The sequence below is a fragment of the Agelaius phoeniceus genome, chromosome 13 (genome assembly GCF_051311805.1).
Source record: "Agelaius phoeniceus isolate bAgePho1 chromosome 13, bAgePho1.hap1, whole genome shotgun sequence".
Taxonomy (NCBI): Eukaryota; Metazoa; Chordata; class Aves; order Passeriformes; family Icteridae; genus Agelaius; species Agelaius phoeniceus.
In genome coordinates, this window is record NC_135277.1 from 6,548,330 (window position 1) to 6,567,299 (window position 18,970).

Sequence of the window (18,970 nt, forward strand, 5' to 3'; positions counted from 1 at the left end):
GGCATCAGGAGCCCACCCACAAGCCAGGGGGACGTGAGATCAAATCTAAACTGAGATCCTGTCCAATCCCTTGGCAGGCTGGGGAGCTGCCTACCCATCCCACAGCACTGTCTACCTTTGCTAATTCCCTTCCTGAGTTACCACCAGCCCCTGGCACTCCAGGGATATGTGGGAGGCTGGAGAGGTCCATTTTGGCAGGGAATATTTCTCTGAGGGAAAATTACACCATTTCTGCCTGTGTTTTGAGTCACCTTCTGTGACTGCATGGGACAGAATATCTTCCATGAATGGGGCCAACCAGCTGATCCTCCTGGTTTGGTGCTAAGCTGCTGCACTCTTTTCTCAGTATTTTCCATGCTAATTTCTTTGCCACCCAGTCTGGAATATTATGACTATAGTGAATGCTCATGGGCAGCCCTGATGACAGATGATCTTCACACTCTACACCCCAAAAGCATTTCCAAACTCTTTGCAAGAGCAGTGAATACGAGCCCATCTACAAAGGCCTGTACACAGCTGGTACAGACTCAGGGAATCCCTGCTTTGGGACTTCTGACCTCCTCTAAGTTATAGGGGGGCACCTACAGCAACACCAGGGCTGTGTCAGCTCCAGGTGAGGCTAAAGAAGACAGAGATTGATTTGCCAGGATGGAGGTGACAAGCAAAGAATATTCCATTGATGGGCAACCAAGAGGGTAGAGCTAAAGATCCCGGTGTTCTTGTTATAGAAAATTTTAGGTAGGTGTTATCTGTTACCACGCTACCTGGCTCGTGATTGCTTCTGTACGATGAGGAATGCTGGGCTGGGCTGGGCTGTATCAGTCATTGTTTGGTCGGAGCCCTGTAGGGGACAGTTTTGTCAAGACGTGGCCTTTCACTAGATGGTGCTCTTTGCTGAGCCATCGTTGTGTCTGACCCCTCCTGAAGCTGGGAACTTCCAAGTGATCTGCCCCTTAAGCCCTTCTTGTAAAGGTGGCACCAAGGCAAAGGAAGATATTTTTCCAGAGTTCCTGCTCTCGTGTGCCTTATTTTATTGGAGCCATGTAAGAAAAAAACTACTGCTTTATATCTGGTTGTTAAGGGTGTACAATGCTGGTACATTTCAGTCTCCAAAACTACCAAAATGCACAAGCATTGGAGCCATTTTTATTGTTTCAGTTGCTTTTAACTGAATCACCAGTGCATGTTTTGGAAGCCAATGCCAAGTTCACATGCAGGGTTTTCAGGAGATAATCTTCTGCACCATACACAGTGTTGGTTTTTCTGTTCTACTTAGAACATGATGGACAGGAATTACCTGCAGGCTTCGCCCAGTGCTCTGATCAGCAGCAAAATCTTTGCAAAGTATTGTGAAGTGCTTTTGGGCTGGTTCTCATGAAGTGACACATGTTCAACTCAGTGCTGATACTGCCTTTGTGCATATCATCATCCAGCCACTGCCAGGGCTAGAGGGACACTGTAGAAAAAGCCAAGTGGAAATGCTGGGCCACCACATGTACACATATCCAAAGAGCTTCCAACAAAAACAGTAACTGAAGGCAAATCACCACCACAAGAGATCAGGCATTTTCACTGTGCAGGGCCTCCTCCAGCCCAGCCACACACGGACCACAGACCACATGAGCTCATTTGCTAATGGTGGGGTGTCCTTTCCACTGCTTTTCCGGAGAAAGGCGTGGGAATGGTATGGGAGATGTTCCTCCATCAAACCTACACTACCATAGGAGAACCAGAAAGAGAGTGAGGAGCAGGAGGAGGCTGTGGGCTGGGCTGGTGGGACTAAAGTGGAGCTGCTGGGTTTGTGACAGGTACAGATGTGCAGCAGATTCCGCTCACAGCTGGACAGCTCGCGCTCTGGGCAACAGGAGAGGCTTTAATCACTGGAATTGGGGACGCCAGAACTCCAACACCCACCAGAACAGGCCCTACAGCCGGAGCTCAGCACGTGGGCAGGCAGGATCCTAAAATCCCGGAATGGTTTGGTTGGAAGGGACCTCCAACATCATCCAGCTCCAACCTCCCCGCCATCGACAGGGACACCTCCCGCTAGCGCAGGTTGTTCAAAGCCCCATCCAGCCTGGCCTTGAACTCCTCCAGGCATGAAGCAATCCCCATGTGCCCCTTCGATAAAAACAAACCCGCAGCCTGAGCAGCTGCCTGCGCTCTTCCACACCCGCACCACCATGTTCCACACACGCCACCGCCTCTCCTTCAGCAGCCGAGCTACCGGCAAGGGGCACAGGTGAGGGAGAAGCCCCCGGGGGCAGGGAGCGGGGCTTTCCCCAGCGCTGCTCACGGCCGCATCTCAGCCCCAGCGAATGCCGCCGGCCCCGCACGGCCCGGCCTCGCACTGCCCGGCCCAGGGCGGTCCCGCCCGGCCCCGCAAGGCCCGGCTCGGTCCCCACTGCCCGGCCCGGCCCCGCTCGGCCCCACCGGGGCGGCGCATGCGGGGTGGCCGGGCCGGGCGCGGCGGCGGCGGCGGTGGTGGCGGCTGCTCAGGTTGCGAGGCGGCAGCCCCCGGCCCTCCTCCTCTCCTTCCTGCCCGCCTCCCCGGGCGGAGAGCACCGGCCCGGCCACCTCCTCCGCCCCCTCCCCGTCCCCGACCCTCTCCCTTCCCTCCCGGCCCCGCTGCCAGGGGCGAAGCCGCCCGCCGGGCCCCGCGGTGAGTTTGCCCCGCCGGAGTTGGGCGAAGGGGTGGGGGAAAGTTTGGGGAGGCCGCCGGCGGGCGCGGAGGGGTGGGCGCTCCCCGGGGCCGGGGGTGTGCGGGAGCCCCCCGCCCCTTCCCGCTCCCTCGCACGCTTCCCCCGCCCTTCCTCGTCCTCGGGGGGTTTTTTCTCCGAGCAACTTCGCGTGGAGCCGCTCCGGGCGGCTCCTCTCCTCCGCGTGGCTTTATTCCTTTTCATTTTAGGGCTCTCGGCAGTTTTTCATTTATTCGGAGTGTTTTCTCGCGCGGCTGCTCCCCGCCGCTATTGTCTGCGGGCCGGGGCCGGGCGCGGTCCCCCCGCAGCCGGGCGGGGGTGGCGGCCCCACTGCCGGGGGACGAGCCCAGCTGTGCCCGGGGGTGTGCGGGGGACACGCACCCGCCTGGCCCCCGGCCTCCCTCCACGCTGGAATACTGATATCCTGGTCGGAACCCCCCTCCAGGCTCACAGACACAACTTTGTATCTCAGTTTATTGTGCGGAAAGTCACCGCGGATTCTTATCAAGAGACCCCCGCAACGCGCTGGTGTTGGTGTGTGTCACCTTTGGGTCTCCGTGGCCTATGGTGTCACTCAGAGAGTCCTTGCCGTGGGGTCTATTTCATGCGTTCACTCTGTTGCTTGAAAATAGAGTTATTTTTGTTCCTCTCGAGTGCAGACCCTTCTTCTGAAGCAAATGCAGGAGTTTCTGGATGAGGATTGCGAAATAGTAGTTTTTTTCTGAACCTGTAAACTGTTGGGGTTTATTAATCCACCTTCTGTGACTGTGTTGTAACCACAAGTCATATAGTGATTGGGGATTTGCAGAATCTGAGATTTTGCTGACCTCTGGAATTGGTTCTGCCCCAGTGTCCTTTACAGGGCTTCATGTTAGCTGGAGATTGGAAGTGGGGGAGAAAAGTGATTTATAAAAAGTTCTTTTTTTTAAAGAGTGCACTGTACCAATTCTGCTGTGGATGACCAGATAGAGATTTGATAAAGGGATTAGAAGTCCTGCACTGCTGTAGGACAGTTGGTCACTGTGGCTCTCTGTAATCTCTGTCAGCCGTAAAACTTTAGGTGCTCATGGAGATATGCGATGCAGTAGAAATATGTAAAGCATGTAGCTTCAGAGCTGAGTTTAGACAGTTGGTCTGAGATCTATGGATGTCTTGTGTACTGGGAGTTTTGGCTAATGTAATCTAATCGGTTTTAAAGGGCCAAGCGACATTAGTTCTGTTTGTGGTGACTCTCCTGGAGTCCCTTGTTGGGTGTGTTTCTCATGTTTTGGACGCCCTTGCCGAGCTGTTCTGGAAGGGTGAACCAAGTTGAAGGTAAGATATCATTTATTGTGATGTTCGAGGAGCTGTATTTTTGTACATAGATACCTTAGCAGTGGGAGTAGATGTTAACCTCATAACATCCCTGCCTGTGGATAGAAACTGCTATCTGTAGTAGAGGGGCATTTGCTGTGCTTTGGGACATGGTGACAGTGACTTGTTCTGTTCGTACACTTCAAATTGAGTTGTTTGGGTTTTTTGTTTCGGTTGCTTTTTTTACAAGCCTGGTAGCAGAGTAAGGGTGCATTCGGCAGGGTGAGGATCATCTGGTCGTGTGCTTTCCCTTGGCACAAGTTCAAGTGTGTACCTGTTGTCCATTTCATGGGTTGAGCCCTCTCCATCGCCCATCTGTCCTTGCAGCGCTGCCCAGTGCTGGACAGACGGGCTAGCCTGGGGCTGTTGCTAGAAGGGCATGGGTGTTGAGTTCTGCCAGGCAGACAGGTTTTGTAGGTAGCCTGAATGACGAGTCCCCTGCAGGTAGTGTGGATGAACTGTGCCGTGTGACAGCGTTCCAGCCTGGATTTCCTGCCCGGCTCTGGTGGCCACGGATGGCCGGCATAGCCCGAGAGGTGAGGACGCGACGTGTCCGAAGTGAGAGAGTCCAGCCAGGGACTGCAGCCAGAGAGAAAGGCAGGAGCTCGATGTTCCTGATTTACAGCTTCGTTGCATCAAAGGAGGGAAACGCATTTAAGAGCTCAAAGCTTCTCAAAGGAACAGAGCTCTGCCAGGTACTATGCGATGATGGATGTTTTTAAACACAGTCTGCGTAGCGCAGCTTTGAGACTCAGGCATATGCAGAACTCACTAATCTCTCAGCAGGATATACTTGTGAGTAAGCCGTGTTCTGGTCTAGGGTACACTCCTGTGCTAAGAGGGGGATTAAGTACTGTTAAAGGAATCTGGTTATTCTATCCAAAGCATGAATTAAGAACAGCAGTCAATAAATTATCCTAGAGGAAAAAAACATTGGTAGGTTTATTGGTGGTGTTCACATGCTCCTGTGTTACAAAAGCAGTGGGGTTCTTTCATATAATTTTCTGCTGGAATATTAAGTTTTAATAAATAGCTACTTAACAAAAAAATTATCAGTAGAAGCTGCAGTGCCTGCTGTACCTATTTCTTTTCCACTGTTTCCAGGACACCAACGTATCAGTTTTCTCTGCCTGGTATTTGGTGGTGATCCACTCGCCAATAAAACCGACCTTGAAGCAGCTTGGAAGCTTTTCTGCTTATTACTGTAGCTGGTTATCTCTGCAATCTACTTGAGTGCTATTAAATACTATTTCTATAGGGTTCCCCACACAGGCAATAAATAGCCTGAAGTCAGCTAAACCACACAGCTGATTGGTAGGGAGGAACTATTTGGTTTTGTCTTGCCTCTACTGGTGGAAGGCACTGCTAAGAAGTTAAAAGCTTGAGGAGAAGGCTGGGTAGTCCAGGAGGCCGTAAAGGCATGATATGGCCTCCCTGTGTGATTGTGGCCCATGTTTTACCAGTCTCCTGCACAGGGAGTTGGCAGTTGGCGTGGTTTCCAGCTGGAGGATAACTCCTATTTGCAGGCGTATGAGAGGCTGGATGTGGAAAGCTGGGGAGGAAAACACCTTGCAGCCTGCACCTTGTGATTACTGAGTGCTGTTTGGTGCCAAGTGCTCATGTGCTTGCTTGCATTGATCACCTGTAGGACAGATAAAGGTAATGAGTGACGTTCTGAAGCAGCTGATAGCTCTGGTGTAGAGTCCTTTGCTGCCCTGGGGTTTGCCACAGGGGATATAATCCATCTGGGAGCCTGCTTAGGGCTGGCATGTACCACCTGGTCAGTCACGTCCAGGAAGCTCTGCACCTTTTCTAAAACAAAACTTGTTTTTAGGGTGTTGGATATAATGCGATTTTTATGAATAGTTTAGTCATGCTTCATTTTTTTTTCCCTCTTCTAAAACAGCTGTCAACAATCTCACTGTGGGGAGGGAATGGGCCACTCCTTGTACTTACTGAATAGTCAGACACTTCAGCCTGGCATTGCACTTCTTAGTGGCTTTTGGAAACAAAGCCGTGGATGTGGCACAATGGCTTCTTTTTATTTATTTATTTATCAAGCCTGCCTTTCCCCCTTTGCAAATGACCTTTATGCAGATCTAGAAGGCAAAGCCCATCACTGGGAGTTAGCTGGTTAGTTACTTCAGTTACTGATAAGAAAATATGATGGCAGTGCTCCAGGAAAAGCAGCTATGCTGGGAACTTGTTGCTGCAGTGAAGCTATACAGATCTTTTTCAGAATGATATACCTCTGTATATTTATAGTGCTTTGTCAGGGAAACAGGGTGACTCCTCTCATAATGTCTGCATGACAAATAAGCTGTGACGCCACAAATCCTGTGAAGAGTTTATTGTCCTTCTCCAGACGGCTGGTGGAGACATGCAGTAGGTAAAAGTTTCAGTATCGTGCTAAACTTGAACTGCAGTTTTGTCATCTCATCTCTTTTGTGTGTTGGCGTAGCATAAGCAGCCTCTTCCAGTTCCCCAGCTGGGCCATACTGGGGTTTTTTGGGTCTGTTCAGCAAACCAGGCTGGGAAATGGATCCCAGATAAGAATACATTATTGTTTTTTGTGTATACAATTCATAACTTGTGTTAGTTAAGAAAAGAAGTTCATTCTATACCTGCATCACTTACCTGACTGTGTTCCTTTGTGTTATCACAAGCAGCTGCTGTGGCAGAGGGTTGGATGCTTCCACCAGGAGAAACCTAAACTCCTGGAAGTGCTTTTCCATTTGCAAAGAAGGCATTTGACTGTGGTGCCCATCCCTTTTTTATAGCATGTGAAGATGACATGGGAGATAGATGTTTCTGAGATAAGCCAGTGTGCTAAAAGTCAAAGTGTTTAATTTTTAAGTTCTGTAAGACAGCAGTTCAAGAGCAAAGAGAAATCTCTGGAAAATAAGTTCTGCCATTTTAAGAATGTTTTTTAAAATTTTCTTTATAACCGTTTTAGATAGGTTGCTAGATTGTTGAGGACTAGGGGAAGAAAGTGCAATCACAAATATTTTTAAGTAGGCAACAGTCCTAAAAAAGTACAAAGTGTGATACCTTGGAAAAAGTAAGCTTTAGTTCTGTTGTAGCTGTAATGGATCACATGTTGTGACATGGTCACGCAGTCTAACAAGACTATTTTTTATATATTGAGAAGAAACTTATAAATCTGATGCTGCAGAGTTTATTGAGTGGTTTGTAATATGCATGAGAAAAAGGTGAATTCTTTGTTGGCATAGCAATGAAGTTCTCACAGTCCAAATGCTCAAATATTTAATCTAGGATTGGAGAAAACATAAGGAAAAATTACCCCTGAAACTAATATCATCACCTTCTACAGCACTTGTGTTGAGGGCTTGAAATACAGTATAGTCCAAGCATGTTGGGTTTGATGCCTCTGGGTGAGGTGTGGGCCTAGGGGCTTCCATAGTTGGTGGAGGACCTTGACTGTGGCCTTGGCTGCAGAATCCAGAGGTGCTTCTTCACCTGAACTCGTAATTCTGCAGGTTTTCTTGACAAAGGTAATTCTCCTGGACCACCTGGATTTTTCTTGAATCTCTTTCCCCTTATAAAGACTGTGAATTTGCTTTTATATTCAAAATGACCCAATCTCTTCAGTCAAATTTTTCTTTTTTTTATTTTTGTGATTCTCTGAATTGTTCATAATAAATAATTTTCCTGTTTGGCTGCTCTTGTCTTTCCAAAACTGGTCACAGTATTTTGTTCAGTCAATGTGGCAACTGAGCTGTCACAGTTTTCTTGTAGGTTTGATCCTTTCCTGTGGTCACCTTTTTAGTTCCTTGAAAATCATGATGTAGAGACTGATTGCTCCTTGGATCCTGTGGAGCTGCTCTTCTGAGATAATATTTAAAATGTACGAGCACAGGTAGCAACTGATCCATTGTGTCTTTGTTTCAAGCACTTGTGAAATTTTCTAACAGACTATGCAAAATTTGCCACAACTTCTGACTGCTTCTAGTCTCTTTTTGTATTTTTTTGACTACTTTCAGGTGGCTGATATAACTTTCCCGTTAGTCTCGTTGCTGAACTGTTTTTACTTTAATGTTACATTTGCAAAATACACGGTGAGAGATCTCCCCAAATTGTTTTTTAATGTGAGATGTTATTTACAGTGTGGCAGCACCGCTAAGATTAGCCTGATCCACTGTAAAAGGAAGGATTTAAGGATTTTCTTCTGTAGCAGCTCCTTCAGGTTTTATTTCTGAGAGCAAGGGAAAAGGAAATAAGCAATGAATTATTAATTTAAAAATGAGGCTGAATTTTGGTGAGACTTTTTCCTCTGTGAGCATGATTTAAAGTGGTCATCTTAAAGGTCATTTGATGATGATGATCAAAACTTTGTGTGGAGAGAAAGTGCCCCATGTGTCATCTTTGAGTTTCTGTGCTTTTTATCACCCATGACTAATGCAAACTGGAGCAGCAAGTTACGCTCAAATCTGCGACATATTTGTATCTTCATCTAAACCATATCTGAGGTTTCTGGCAAAGTTACTTGGGAAAGTCAGTCTTTTTCCCAGTGTGTCTCAGTGGTGTAACTGTTCTGTAAATCTGAATGCTGCACTTAGTAAAACCATTACAAACAAAGATTCTGGCACGGAGCAGTTGTTCTAAACCGGACTGTCTTCAGACTCAAACTAGTGACTCACCCATTCTTGTTCCATGGATTAACACACCTGGCATGTGTCACGCATGGATGCTGGCCCAGTCATCCTGTTCTTGCAGGTATCCCTGTTTCCAGTGGAGGGAAGATTAAAGTGGGGGTGGGAGTGTGCGCAGCAGTTGAAAACCACCTGGTGGAGGTTGATGCTGAGGATGGGTTTGCCCAAAGGCTTCTTTTGCCATGTGCCTGGCGTTGCTCTGCTTCTGCCACTTTTTAGGGATGCACAACGTGGCTGCTTGTGTGAAGTCTCGCCCTTCAGGGCAACAATACAGAAAGCTGTGCTGGGTCAGGCCATGGCTTTCCTGCCCCGTGGTGTTGGTTGTGGGTTCTTGGGGAGGTGTGAGAGCAAGGAAAGTCCACACCAGTGACTGTGGGCACAGTGGGGTTCAATACCAGGATGTGTGACACATTCAGCTTCCCAGCATGTGTAGATATCGATACCCTGCCAACTCTTGAAACTTGCTGTCAATAGGAAGAGAGGGAAAATAAGGGATGGTGGGAGTGAGATTGTTGAAGGGAATGAGACTTGGTCACTTTACACATGCTGTTTTCCCTCCTGAGTTTCCTCTGGGATGCTTAAGTCTTTGGTCCCATAATAGCAGTGGGACAATGAATGCTTGGATGGAGGAAGCAGGTGTTAAAGGAAGGGGGGAAGTGATTTATTTTGGAGGGAAGGGGAGGACAGGATGGCCATATTTGCCTCTTATACAGACTAATTTCTTTTGGCTCAGGAGCTTGTGCACAGCTTCCTAAGTGCTGAACCCGCAAGTAAGATGGCAGCAAAACTGGGACTTGCTTTTTTTTTAGTTAATATCACTTAGTGAGTCAGCCAAAGAGTGAGGTTTACGTGATGTACCTCTGGTGTTACGTGATGAGTTCTGTTGTTTTGTTCCCTGTTACCATAAATCTTTCACTGCAGCAGCAAGGCTGCAGTGCTGACAACACTGGACATCTTCAAGTCTGCACTTTGTACTTGGGAGTGCTGGTTTTTAATTGTTTAAAACCAAACTGGAGCTGATTGAGTTTACGTGTGGCTTAGATTAATTTCTGTACTGTGATCTGAAGGTCTTTGAGTTGGTGCAGAGGGTGATTCTCAGATAAAGTGAAACAGGCTGCTTCAGGTGCTGTGCAGCAGATGTGTTTGCATCCGTAGCCCAAAGATTTCCCATCCTGGGAGCAATGACACCACTCCATTACATTAGTGGGGTTTTCAGCCTGTGCAGGAACCTCTCTTGAACATGGGAGTCACTTTTTCCATCGCTAAGTGTTTTGCAGCCACTCCACCCATTTTTATGATGAGTGATCATCATCGAAGAGCACAGTGGAACACAAGAGGTGGTGAGCAAACCTTTTGTTACATTAAATGTAAATGTTTATAGTTTCTCTTCTCCTAGCAGCTGCAGAGAAAGTAGGTTGTCTCAGCTGGGTATAGAAATAAAGACTAAACCCTTTTTATATGTGCTGTCATAAAAGAAGGCCTTGTGTAATAAACATTCATTTCACAAGGTCCAGGTGTCTCTTTACACTTTTGTTTGATTCAAGGCAAAAGGTTGCTGCACATGTTTGTTAACTGCAGGTTTTTCTCTATTGTGGTGCAGATGCCAACAGGAAAATACACATTTGTCCTCAGACCCATTGTGGGAGGATGCTGGGGGTTATGTTGGTACCCACTGTGTGGCTGCATTTGAGTGCTGGTGGCTCCTGCTGAGTTGGGCACAGGAGTGTGAATCCATTTGTGCAGTGGGGAGTCTCCAAAATTTGGAGCTGCTTTTCCCCCCTGGCCAGAGCTACTAATGAATTTTGGAAGAGTCTTTTGGTTATGTAGCCTGAAGAAGAGTTTGTTTGTAGCACGGAGGCTGAGATCTGAGCACTTAACTAGCATAAAATGCTTTTAACTAGCTTATAAATGTATTTTCTTGAGTAGGTGCCTTTCTTGTCCCTGTGAAAGATGCTGATGGGAGTGGGATGATAGGAGCAGGTTTCTTGAGAGCTCTCCCACAGTTAAAACAGGGCTTTGATCCTTGTTTTCATGGGCAGTGAATTAGGCAAGAAAAAGAAGTAGACCGTTGCATGAAGAGCTTACAAGTTACTACTGTGGATAATAAATATGTTTGCATGGATGTGAAGAGGATTAATTTTTTGTGAAGTGCATTGAAAATGGGAGAATTAAAGTAGTACTTAAGTGCTAACTGGCTTTGTGTCTCGTAGGTCTTGTAAATTTTTTTCTCCCTCATTCCAGTCAGTTTCAAGTTGTGTTTGTTATTGATAGGAAATGTAAAATTCACCTGTCAGTCTCATCCATTTTTTTTTCTGTGTTCTGGGAATTTTGCAATTTACCTATGGGCAGTAAGGTGGTAAAATGTTGTATTTTCAGATGGCATTTCAGAAGGAGAGGTGCTCTGCTGAATGTGATGTGCTTCCTTCTGCAGCTGGAATTGGCTCTACTTAAACTCTGGGGTTTAGTGCTTAGACCTCCCTGGTTTTTCCTTTATCAGATTAGCTAGGATTTTGGCAGGACTTTGTGCTGCTTTTTCTTAGCCAATCGACTTTTATGTGAGTGTTCAGTAACTTTCTTGCTTTATAATCTCAAAGTTCAGAAGTCATCAGGTTCTTTGAGACTAATGAGAGTTCCTATCCCAGCAACACCTTCTGGCAGGCAGAGAAAACACTTGAGCGTGTGGAGAGCAAGTTTTGAAATGAAAATTCAAAACTACTAGAGGAAGATGGAGGACCTGTGGTAAGGAAAGTGCTTGGAAATGTATAAATCTTCCTGAAGGTACAAAACATGAATTTGCTTTTTACCCTTTCTTTCCTGGATTATTTGCAGGTCCCATGCCCTCTGTGTTATCATTTAATACTGTGAGATAGCAGATAAATGGCAGTCAAACAGTTACTGTACAATTGCATTATATAAAAAGATTAAGCATTGTGATAAAATGTATCAAGTCAGTATAAACTTATCAAGCTTTTCAATACTCTGCTTAGAAGAGTCCTGATTTTCCCACCTCTCTCCCTCCCCAGAACTAATTTGTAAAATCTTTGCCAATTTTTACTAAAAATCCAGTCTGATCCGTGCTACTGATATTAATTAAGAAAGAATAATAGTGTTTGCATAAATACCTGTGTGTATTAATGCCTTGGGCTTATGATAGTGCAAAGAGAAACCTAGGCCATTTTGAAGGAAACGAGCTCTAAGTCTTGTTAAAGTTTTTCTAAGTCTTGTTGAAGTTTTTCTTTCCGAAGGTTCCTCACTTGGTGTTTGTAGTGAAGGAAATAAATTGTTCCATTGCAGGGCTTTTTTTGATTCTTAGGTAAGTCTGAGTCTGAGCCACTGGATACCTTGGGGATAGAGACTTGGTTTAACATTGGGTGGAAGTTGACTGAGGAGCAGGAGCTGTTGCAGTGTGGTTGTGTTATTGTGGCTGTGATTGTTGGCAGAGCAGCATTTTAAATTCCCACACAAGAGATGTACAGCTCTGTCTACTTGAGACCTTGTTGCTTCTGGCTGCTTGGGGAAAAAAAATATGCCCATGATGGAGAGAAGAGAAAGAACAGTTGGGATGCTGCTAGATGAAAGCCTAGCAGCAATGAGCAACTTGGGAATACACCCGAGCTGGAATGCAGGGTCGAGCTCAGAGTTTGCCTCCCAGCCAGGGAGAGTTGCAGGGTGGAGATGGCAGGGACCACCCTGCACGTTGGGAACCAATTGTCACCTCTGCTTGGTGCTTGGTGCTGTCCCTTGTTGGAGAGCAGCCTTTTGGGTGTGCACTGGGCTCTCAGCAGCATCCTGTGATGAGACAGGAGCAGCCCTGGGTTTTGCCTTCCCTGTGACTTGAGCAAATTGAATTCACTGCTGAGTGCAGGATGCTGAACCCTTGGTGCTTGATGTGCCAGGCAGGATCAGAACACACACTCATTTCTCCCTGCCTCTTTAAATTACCTGGGTTAACTCCCTGATGTCTGTTATTTAGAAAATAAATTTTGTCTCATACATCCAACCCAGGAAAGCGCTTATATATCCAGCAGCCAGGAAATTGAATGAATCCTGATCTATTCTTAATTTCTTGTGTTTCCTGTGGTTTTATTGTTTGTGTTACCAGCCCTAATATTTACATACTTTTGAATGAGCTTTTCTTTTTTTGGAAGATACTGCTTTGTTTGTACGCCTTGCAAAACAGGTTCTTCCATTTTTTTTTTCAAATAACCAAACAACTTACTTTCTCAAAGGAGTAGGAGGGAAAAAAAAAAGGAAGATTATAGGAAGGAATCACCAAAGGGAGATATCTAAGAATAGATTTTTTTTTTTTTGGTTGATGATATGCTAAGACTGAATCTAAACTTGATTCTATCCTTCCAAATGTCCTTGGGCTCTTTGAGAACTTTGTAAAACTTGTTGCATATGAAATTAAGTGCTTGTGGGTGCTTTATCTGAATAGCAGATGCATTTACAGTTGACATTTTAAATGCAAAGGTGCTTCCATGAAAAATGCTTGTAAGAACAAAGCTGTAGTTCCCACTGAAAACCCAAAGACATAGGAAGACAAGTTGGTGGAGTCTGCTGTGTTAAGGTTTAAAAGTAATGCTGGTGAGTGTTGTTCATCTGTGTCTCTGGAAACTGATGTAGTGCTTTTTTTTTCTGCAGAGTAAGGAAGATTTCACAGTTATATTCCCTGCCTTTCTTCTGGATGTGGAGGACCAATAGAGCTGATGTTCTTTAGGGAGTCTGTCCCTCAGTACATCAACTGGCTGCCTTTTCCATGGATGTTTGCTTTCCTTTAGTAATCCTTTAGGAGCTAATTTGAAATTGCCAATTTTTTAAAAAATAAAGTGTTCTCCATGGAATCTGTGATCAGCCTTTATTTGCAGGTGTTACTGTTCTGTGTTGAATTTCTGACTAATCTTCAGATATTTATTTCTTTCAAAAAATAAGACGGAACTTCAGAACTTTTTCTTTCAAATCTCTTCTGCCTGCCATGGATAAAACCTATTTGCACGTTGATGAATAGTGGCTGGGAAGCCTGTCTGGTTCTGCAGCAGGATCCATAAATAGCATTAGTGTCTGGTTTACTTTGGGAAGGAAGGTGTCCCGTTGTGGCAGTGGCAGGGGGGAGCCTTGCACTCACTCCCAGTAAAGTTGCCCTGTCTGGGCAGTGTTCACCAGCACGAAACTGAGAAACATGATACAGTGTCTCTGCTGAGATACAGAACCCCTTTGAAAGCTCCAGAAAGTACTGACATTTATAGAAATGGCTAATACTGGCCTTTTTATTTTCTCTGTCCCTCTGCTGTTGGCTCAGAGAGACTTGGAGGATCATAATACTGTGTGAAAAATACTGATGTATCCCTCATCACCCTTCCTATCATTTGCTGCAGGGAGCACCTTGGGACGTGCAGAGCACATTGCTGCATGTGGTCTGTGTCTAGCACTCCTGTGTGTTCAGGTGGATGGGCCAGCACTTGGAGTAGCTGTTCTAGTTGCCAGACTGGATCTGGCAGCTCATTATCAAACATGTTGGGTCTCAGGATTGAGGTTTGGATGAATGCCTCTGAAATGCACCCTTCCACCAAGGATATTTTCAGGTTTGGTCTTTGGAGCATTTGGTTTGTGGCACAGTTGCTGAAGGAGAAACTGTCCTCTCTGCTAGATCAAAAATGAGTTTATTTTGGAAAATGGAAAGAAAATGTCCAGGTGGTTCAGGGGTGGCACAGTTAACCATCTCTGATACCCCAGAAGCAATCATGTGTGCAAAAGGCCAGTGGCTGGTAATTACCTCAAAGTGGATGGGGCTTGGGATACTTGTGTCCTGTTTCATTGGCAAAATGAATCCAGGTAAAGTTTCAGAACTGGAATAAAAAAAGTTTAATTTTTGCCCTTTTAATGAAGACGATGATAAAACTCCTTGGCTGCATGGTTTTTTCCTTTCCTAAACTGCTTGTGGCATGGTTATTGCTGGATGTTGTGAAATGTAAATAACACCAAGGTAGTGAACTCAGCATTCCCTGTTCCTTGGCAGCGTGGGTGAATGGAAACATCTGTCCAGGGCCTCTCTGGTTCCCTTCCTCAAACAGCTCCTGCTTCCAGCACAGTGCTGCAGAACGTGCTGCAAAGTCCTGCAAACCCTCTCCTTAACTCTGCACCACACAAAATGGAGGAAAATCTAGAGGGTAAAGGGAATGAGGATTTTTTTTTTTTTCCCCATAGTGGGTATTTTAATGCAAGTCATTCAGATTTCTGGTGTTCCAATGCCAGCCTGTGACATGGGACAGACCTGAGCTCGTGCTCTTGGCACAGTCCAGCTCCTCTGGTGTGTTCATCTCTTGCATTTCACTCTCAAATCACTCACTTGGCAAATGCTTAGCTACTCCCTGTCTCTCCTATTCTGATTATACAAGTAGGCTGTGGCAGGGTGTAAGCTTCAGTAAAAAGGATTTATTGGTTTGCAGGCATGGGGATGGGTGATAGGGGTTGAACTAATTTTTTACCTCATAAAGAGGAGTGGGAGGCAAAGGGACAACAAAAAACTGCAGCAGCAAGTGCAGAAGGAGGATGGGAAACCACCCTGGTATAATTCACTCAGGGTTTCCTCTGAGTTTGGGTGTGAGATCTTCCTGGGTTTTTACGTTGTGGCCATGAAAGAAATGCAAACAAAACCCCAAAACCTAAGTAACCATGCAAATAATGGAGGAAGTACGTAGTGAATGTTTTGTGATAGGGAGAGATAGTAACTGGGGCTTCTGAGCTTTAGGTTGGCTACAGGATGTAAATAGTGCTTGTGTTGGTATGGGTGGGTGCTGTGGGTCAGGTTCATTGACACTTTGGACTCTAAAACTTACTTTGTAAATTTCAGACACTGCTTTGAATTTGTTTTCATTTCAGCTAGAGAAGTTGTTACTAATTTTGTCCTGTTGGTGAAACATGAAATCGTTGTCCTTACAAGGTGTTTTCGTGGTGATTTTTAAAAAAAAAAATTATTTTGTAATCATAAATTGGGAAGGATGGATGGGAGAAGAAAAGGGATGCTCTTGTTGCTTTTAAAATCTAGGAATACAAATTTTTTTCTCCCCTCTCTCACCCCTTGTTTGAGTGATGAAAAAGAAGTGTCAGTTTTTAAATAGATCAAACATCTTTCTAGCACATATCATTGGTTTGAGGTGAGGCTGCATGGCCAGGTTTTGATGGTTTAGGGATATATTAGGTGAATTAATGCAGCCATCTGTGATGCATTTATGAAAACTGGGGGGTTTTTTAAGCTTTCAGTGTTTTTTTCCTTGGCTGTCAATATGTAAAAAATTATTTCTTTAAGGGAAACCTGAACTATGCTAGCCAGGGACTAATTCTGTATGTAGTATATCCCGTTCTGAAAAAAAGTGGGTTATTCTTAACATAAATTACATACTCAGAATTAAGTAAGATTAAAATTACAGTGAAGACAGGCTAATAAGGGTTTTACTCTGCTGAGGAATTTGACTTAAAGCTTGCGTTGGAGCCTGAAGTTGAATTTGAGCTGCCAATCCAGCTGAAGTGTAAAATGCCTCCCAGTCTCAACTGGAGTAAGCTAATGCAGAGTTTGAACTGAATTATGGTTTTTTCCTCTCCTTTTCATTGGACAGATTTATAAAGAATTATTTTGATGATTTTGTATTCCCCTCTGAGTACTTCCAAAAGCTAACACAAAGCATCATTGCATAATGGAGGGGTGGACAGCAGAATGCTTCTGTGATCTCCAGTGTTGCTTCAGGATTTCCAGCTCTGTAAATAATTGCTCAAGGCAAAGGTACACTAATATTATTTGATGAACAGGAAGTCTGCAAATAGCATGGTATTTTGCCATAATTACATTTGCAGTGGTGCAGGTGTTGAGCCTTACCCATAGCCAGGAAAACCAGTGCCTCAGATAGATTTGTAAGAACATGTGGGTGAGGAGATGGGATGAAGGTTTGAAGGAAAGTACATCAGCAGATTTGCATTTAAAGGTTTGAAAAACATAAAAAAGTTTCAGGAGATGTGTTGCTGATGGCACTGCTACAATGGCTTGGCTTTGTAACAGCAAAACCAAACCATCCAAATCCCCCTTTCTTCAGAAACTGCAAGATACTCTTAAATTTTTATTTGTTTTTAATGGATTATGGTTTTCTTAGATTGATGTGCTGCTGGTTCTGCTCAGGGCTCAGAGGTATTTGTTACTGTGGTAGTTCTGCCTCATGCGTCTCACACCCAAATCTTTCCTTAGCTCATTTGATGCCAGAATCCTTTTTTTTTTGGCTCTGTTGGTGACCAGAGCAGCTAAGTGTGAATCTTGAGCAGCTGGTTAGGTGACACCCACTGCCTCCTCCAGACAGTGAGAGTGTTCAAGCACTTCATTAATACTTTACTTGAGCTGTCTCAATGAGATGGCTGAAGGAAATTAAATAGTCATTAAAATAATGCTGCCAGAAATGCCTGAAACCAACTATATTGGGAGACTGACTCATCTGCCCTTGCTCTGGCTGGATGCAGTGGGAGGGTATCCTGCTTTTTTTTCCACAACTTCATGACCTTGTATCACCAGCCCATGCATTCATTTGGGAACAGACTGATGAAGGAGAGAAGATGATATGCAGAAGGGAATGTTTCTGAGGGTGATGCTCATAGTTGAAATGGTCTTGGAGTAGTTATTTTGAGAGGAAATCTTGGCTCGTGTTCATGGAGCTGAACTACTAAGAGCAGCCTGCGAGGTGGGAAAAAAGGGATGGGGAGAAAGGAAGCAGGTGGTGAGAGGATGTGTGTACCAGAGAAGTGAAGCAGCACTCATGTTATCTCTTCCAAGCCCTCTGTTTTTCCTCCCTCTAGAGATGGCCATTATTTCAAGTGGGCCCTGAGGTTTGGAGAAATGTTTGGTGTGTGTGTGTGAGCAGCAAATATTGAGAAAATTGCTGTGCTGTGTGTAAACCTAGCATGGAAGTTTGTAACTGAGATGCATGGTGATGTCTTCACTTGATTTTGTCTCTGAAGCTTTGAGGGGCATAGCAAAATACTTGGTGCCAGCCCAAATGGACTGGTATAAAAGTAAATAAATACTTGTAAAAGATTGTCTCTGTCTTGCTTAGTTCTGTTCCTGAGTGTTTCAGCTTTGGATGTTCTTGAAGAAATGGCTCTTTCTTAGCCTAAAAGGCAGCACTTAAGATATTTAGACAGAAGTGGTGCTGCCTCTCCAGACAGGAATATTTGTATAAATGTTGAAAGTGTCCAGTTAATCTGGCAGGATTGTGACCAAGGCACGATAGTGTGCCTGTGTGCATTTACAGTGTAATTATGAATGGTTTGTGCTGTGAGACAGTGTGATGGCTTCAGTGCTGCCTCTTTGTTATAAATACAGCGTCTTCTGGGCTGTTGTTTAAAGACTCCTTTGGAAGCCTGATTTAATAGTTGAGCTGAGTGAATAATTCAAAACCTTTTTATCAAGTTCTTGTTTAAATTCTTAAATGAGCTCACCATAACCTTTTTATGTACCCCTCCTGCATGTGTCATACAAATATTAGAATAATTGAGTTTTACTAGTGCAAATGTTTCTGTGAAGCAAATTTTTAGAGCTTGATGTATGACTGTTTATGGAAAGGGGAATGTTAAAATCTCACACACCAGTGCCTATGCCAGAAACTTGTGCTGGCTTACTTAGGAAAAGGGTGGGGGGGCGAGACCCTTGGCTTTGTTGGAGCAATCCTAACTGAGCTGGTTTGTCAGATTGACTTGTTTGCAGTTCAAAAACTGAACACATGTATTTAAAGGAATTTCAGCTATATCTCTTCTTACAGGCCATTCTACAAACAGTAGCAGTACTTAGTTTAAAATATTTGCTTTTTTTCCAGATAAGTACTATTTTGACTCTTTTTCCTTTTCTCACCCCTTTACGTGAGATGAACCAGCACATTCAAAATGCATCTGCTTAGCATCACTGAGTAGCTTAACAAAGGGATGCAGATGAGAGAAAATCCACAGTTACCTTCCAGGTTTCATCATTCCTTGGCTTGAAGTCCAGTCCAGGCTGGAAGAGAGCCTTGCAGATAAGTAATTTGAGTGGATTTAGCATGCCTACTCACATGTATTAATGTTTGCAGACTTGCTGGTGAAAGCTCATTAGTGTTAAGTCACTTCTGAGTACTGATGGTCTTTAAAAGGCAAATGAAAGCCTTGCAACCAGGATGTCTGCAGAACTGGCATCCATTTGTCTTCTGCTTCTGAAGAAAAATGGAAGACTTAAAAAAT

General features: G+C 44.8%; 1 protein-coding gene across 1 annotated transcript in view; it reads left to right on the forward strand.

Moving 5' to 3' along the window:
- The first annotated feature begins 2,531 nt into the window (after window positions 1-2,531).
- AKAP13 (A-kinase anchoring protein 13) overlaps window positions 2,532-18,970 on the forward strand; it is a 208,928-nt gene continuing 192,489 nt past the window's right edge. The window contains exon 1 of the mRNA XM_077185732.1: window positions 2,532-2,662. The gene's annotated coding sequence lies outside the window, so the exon portion shown is untranslated. The remainder of the gene's footprint in view (window positions 2,663-18,970) is intronic.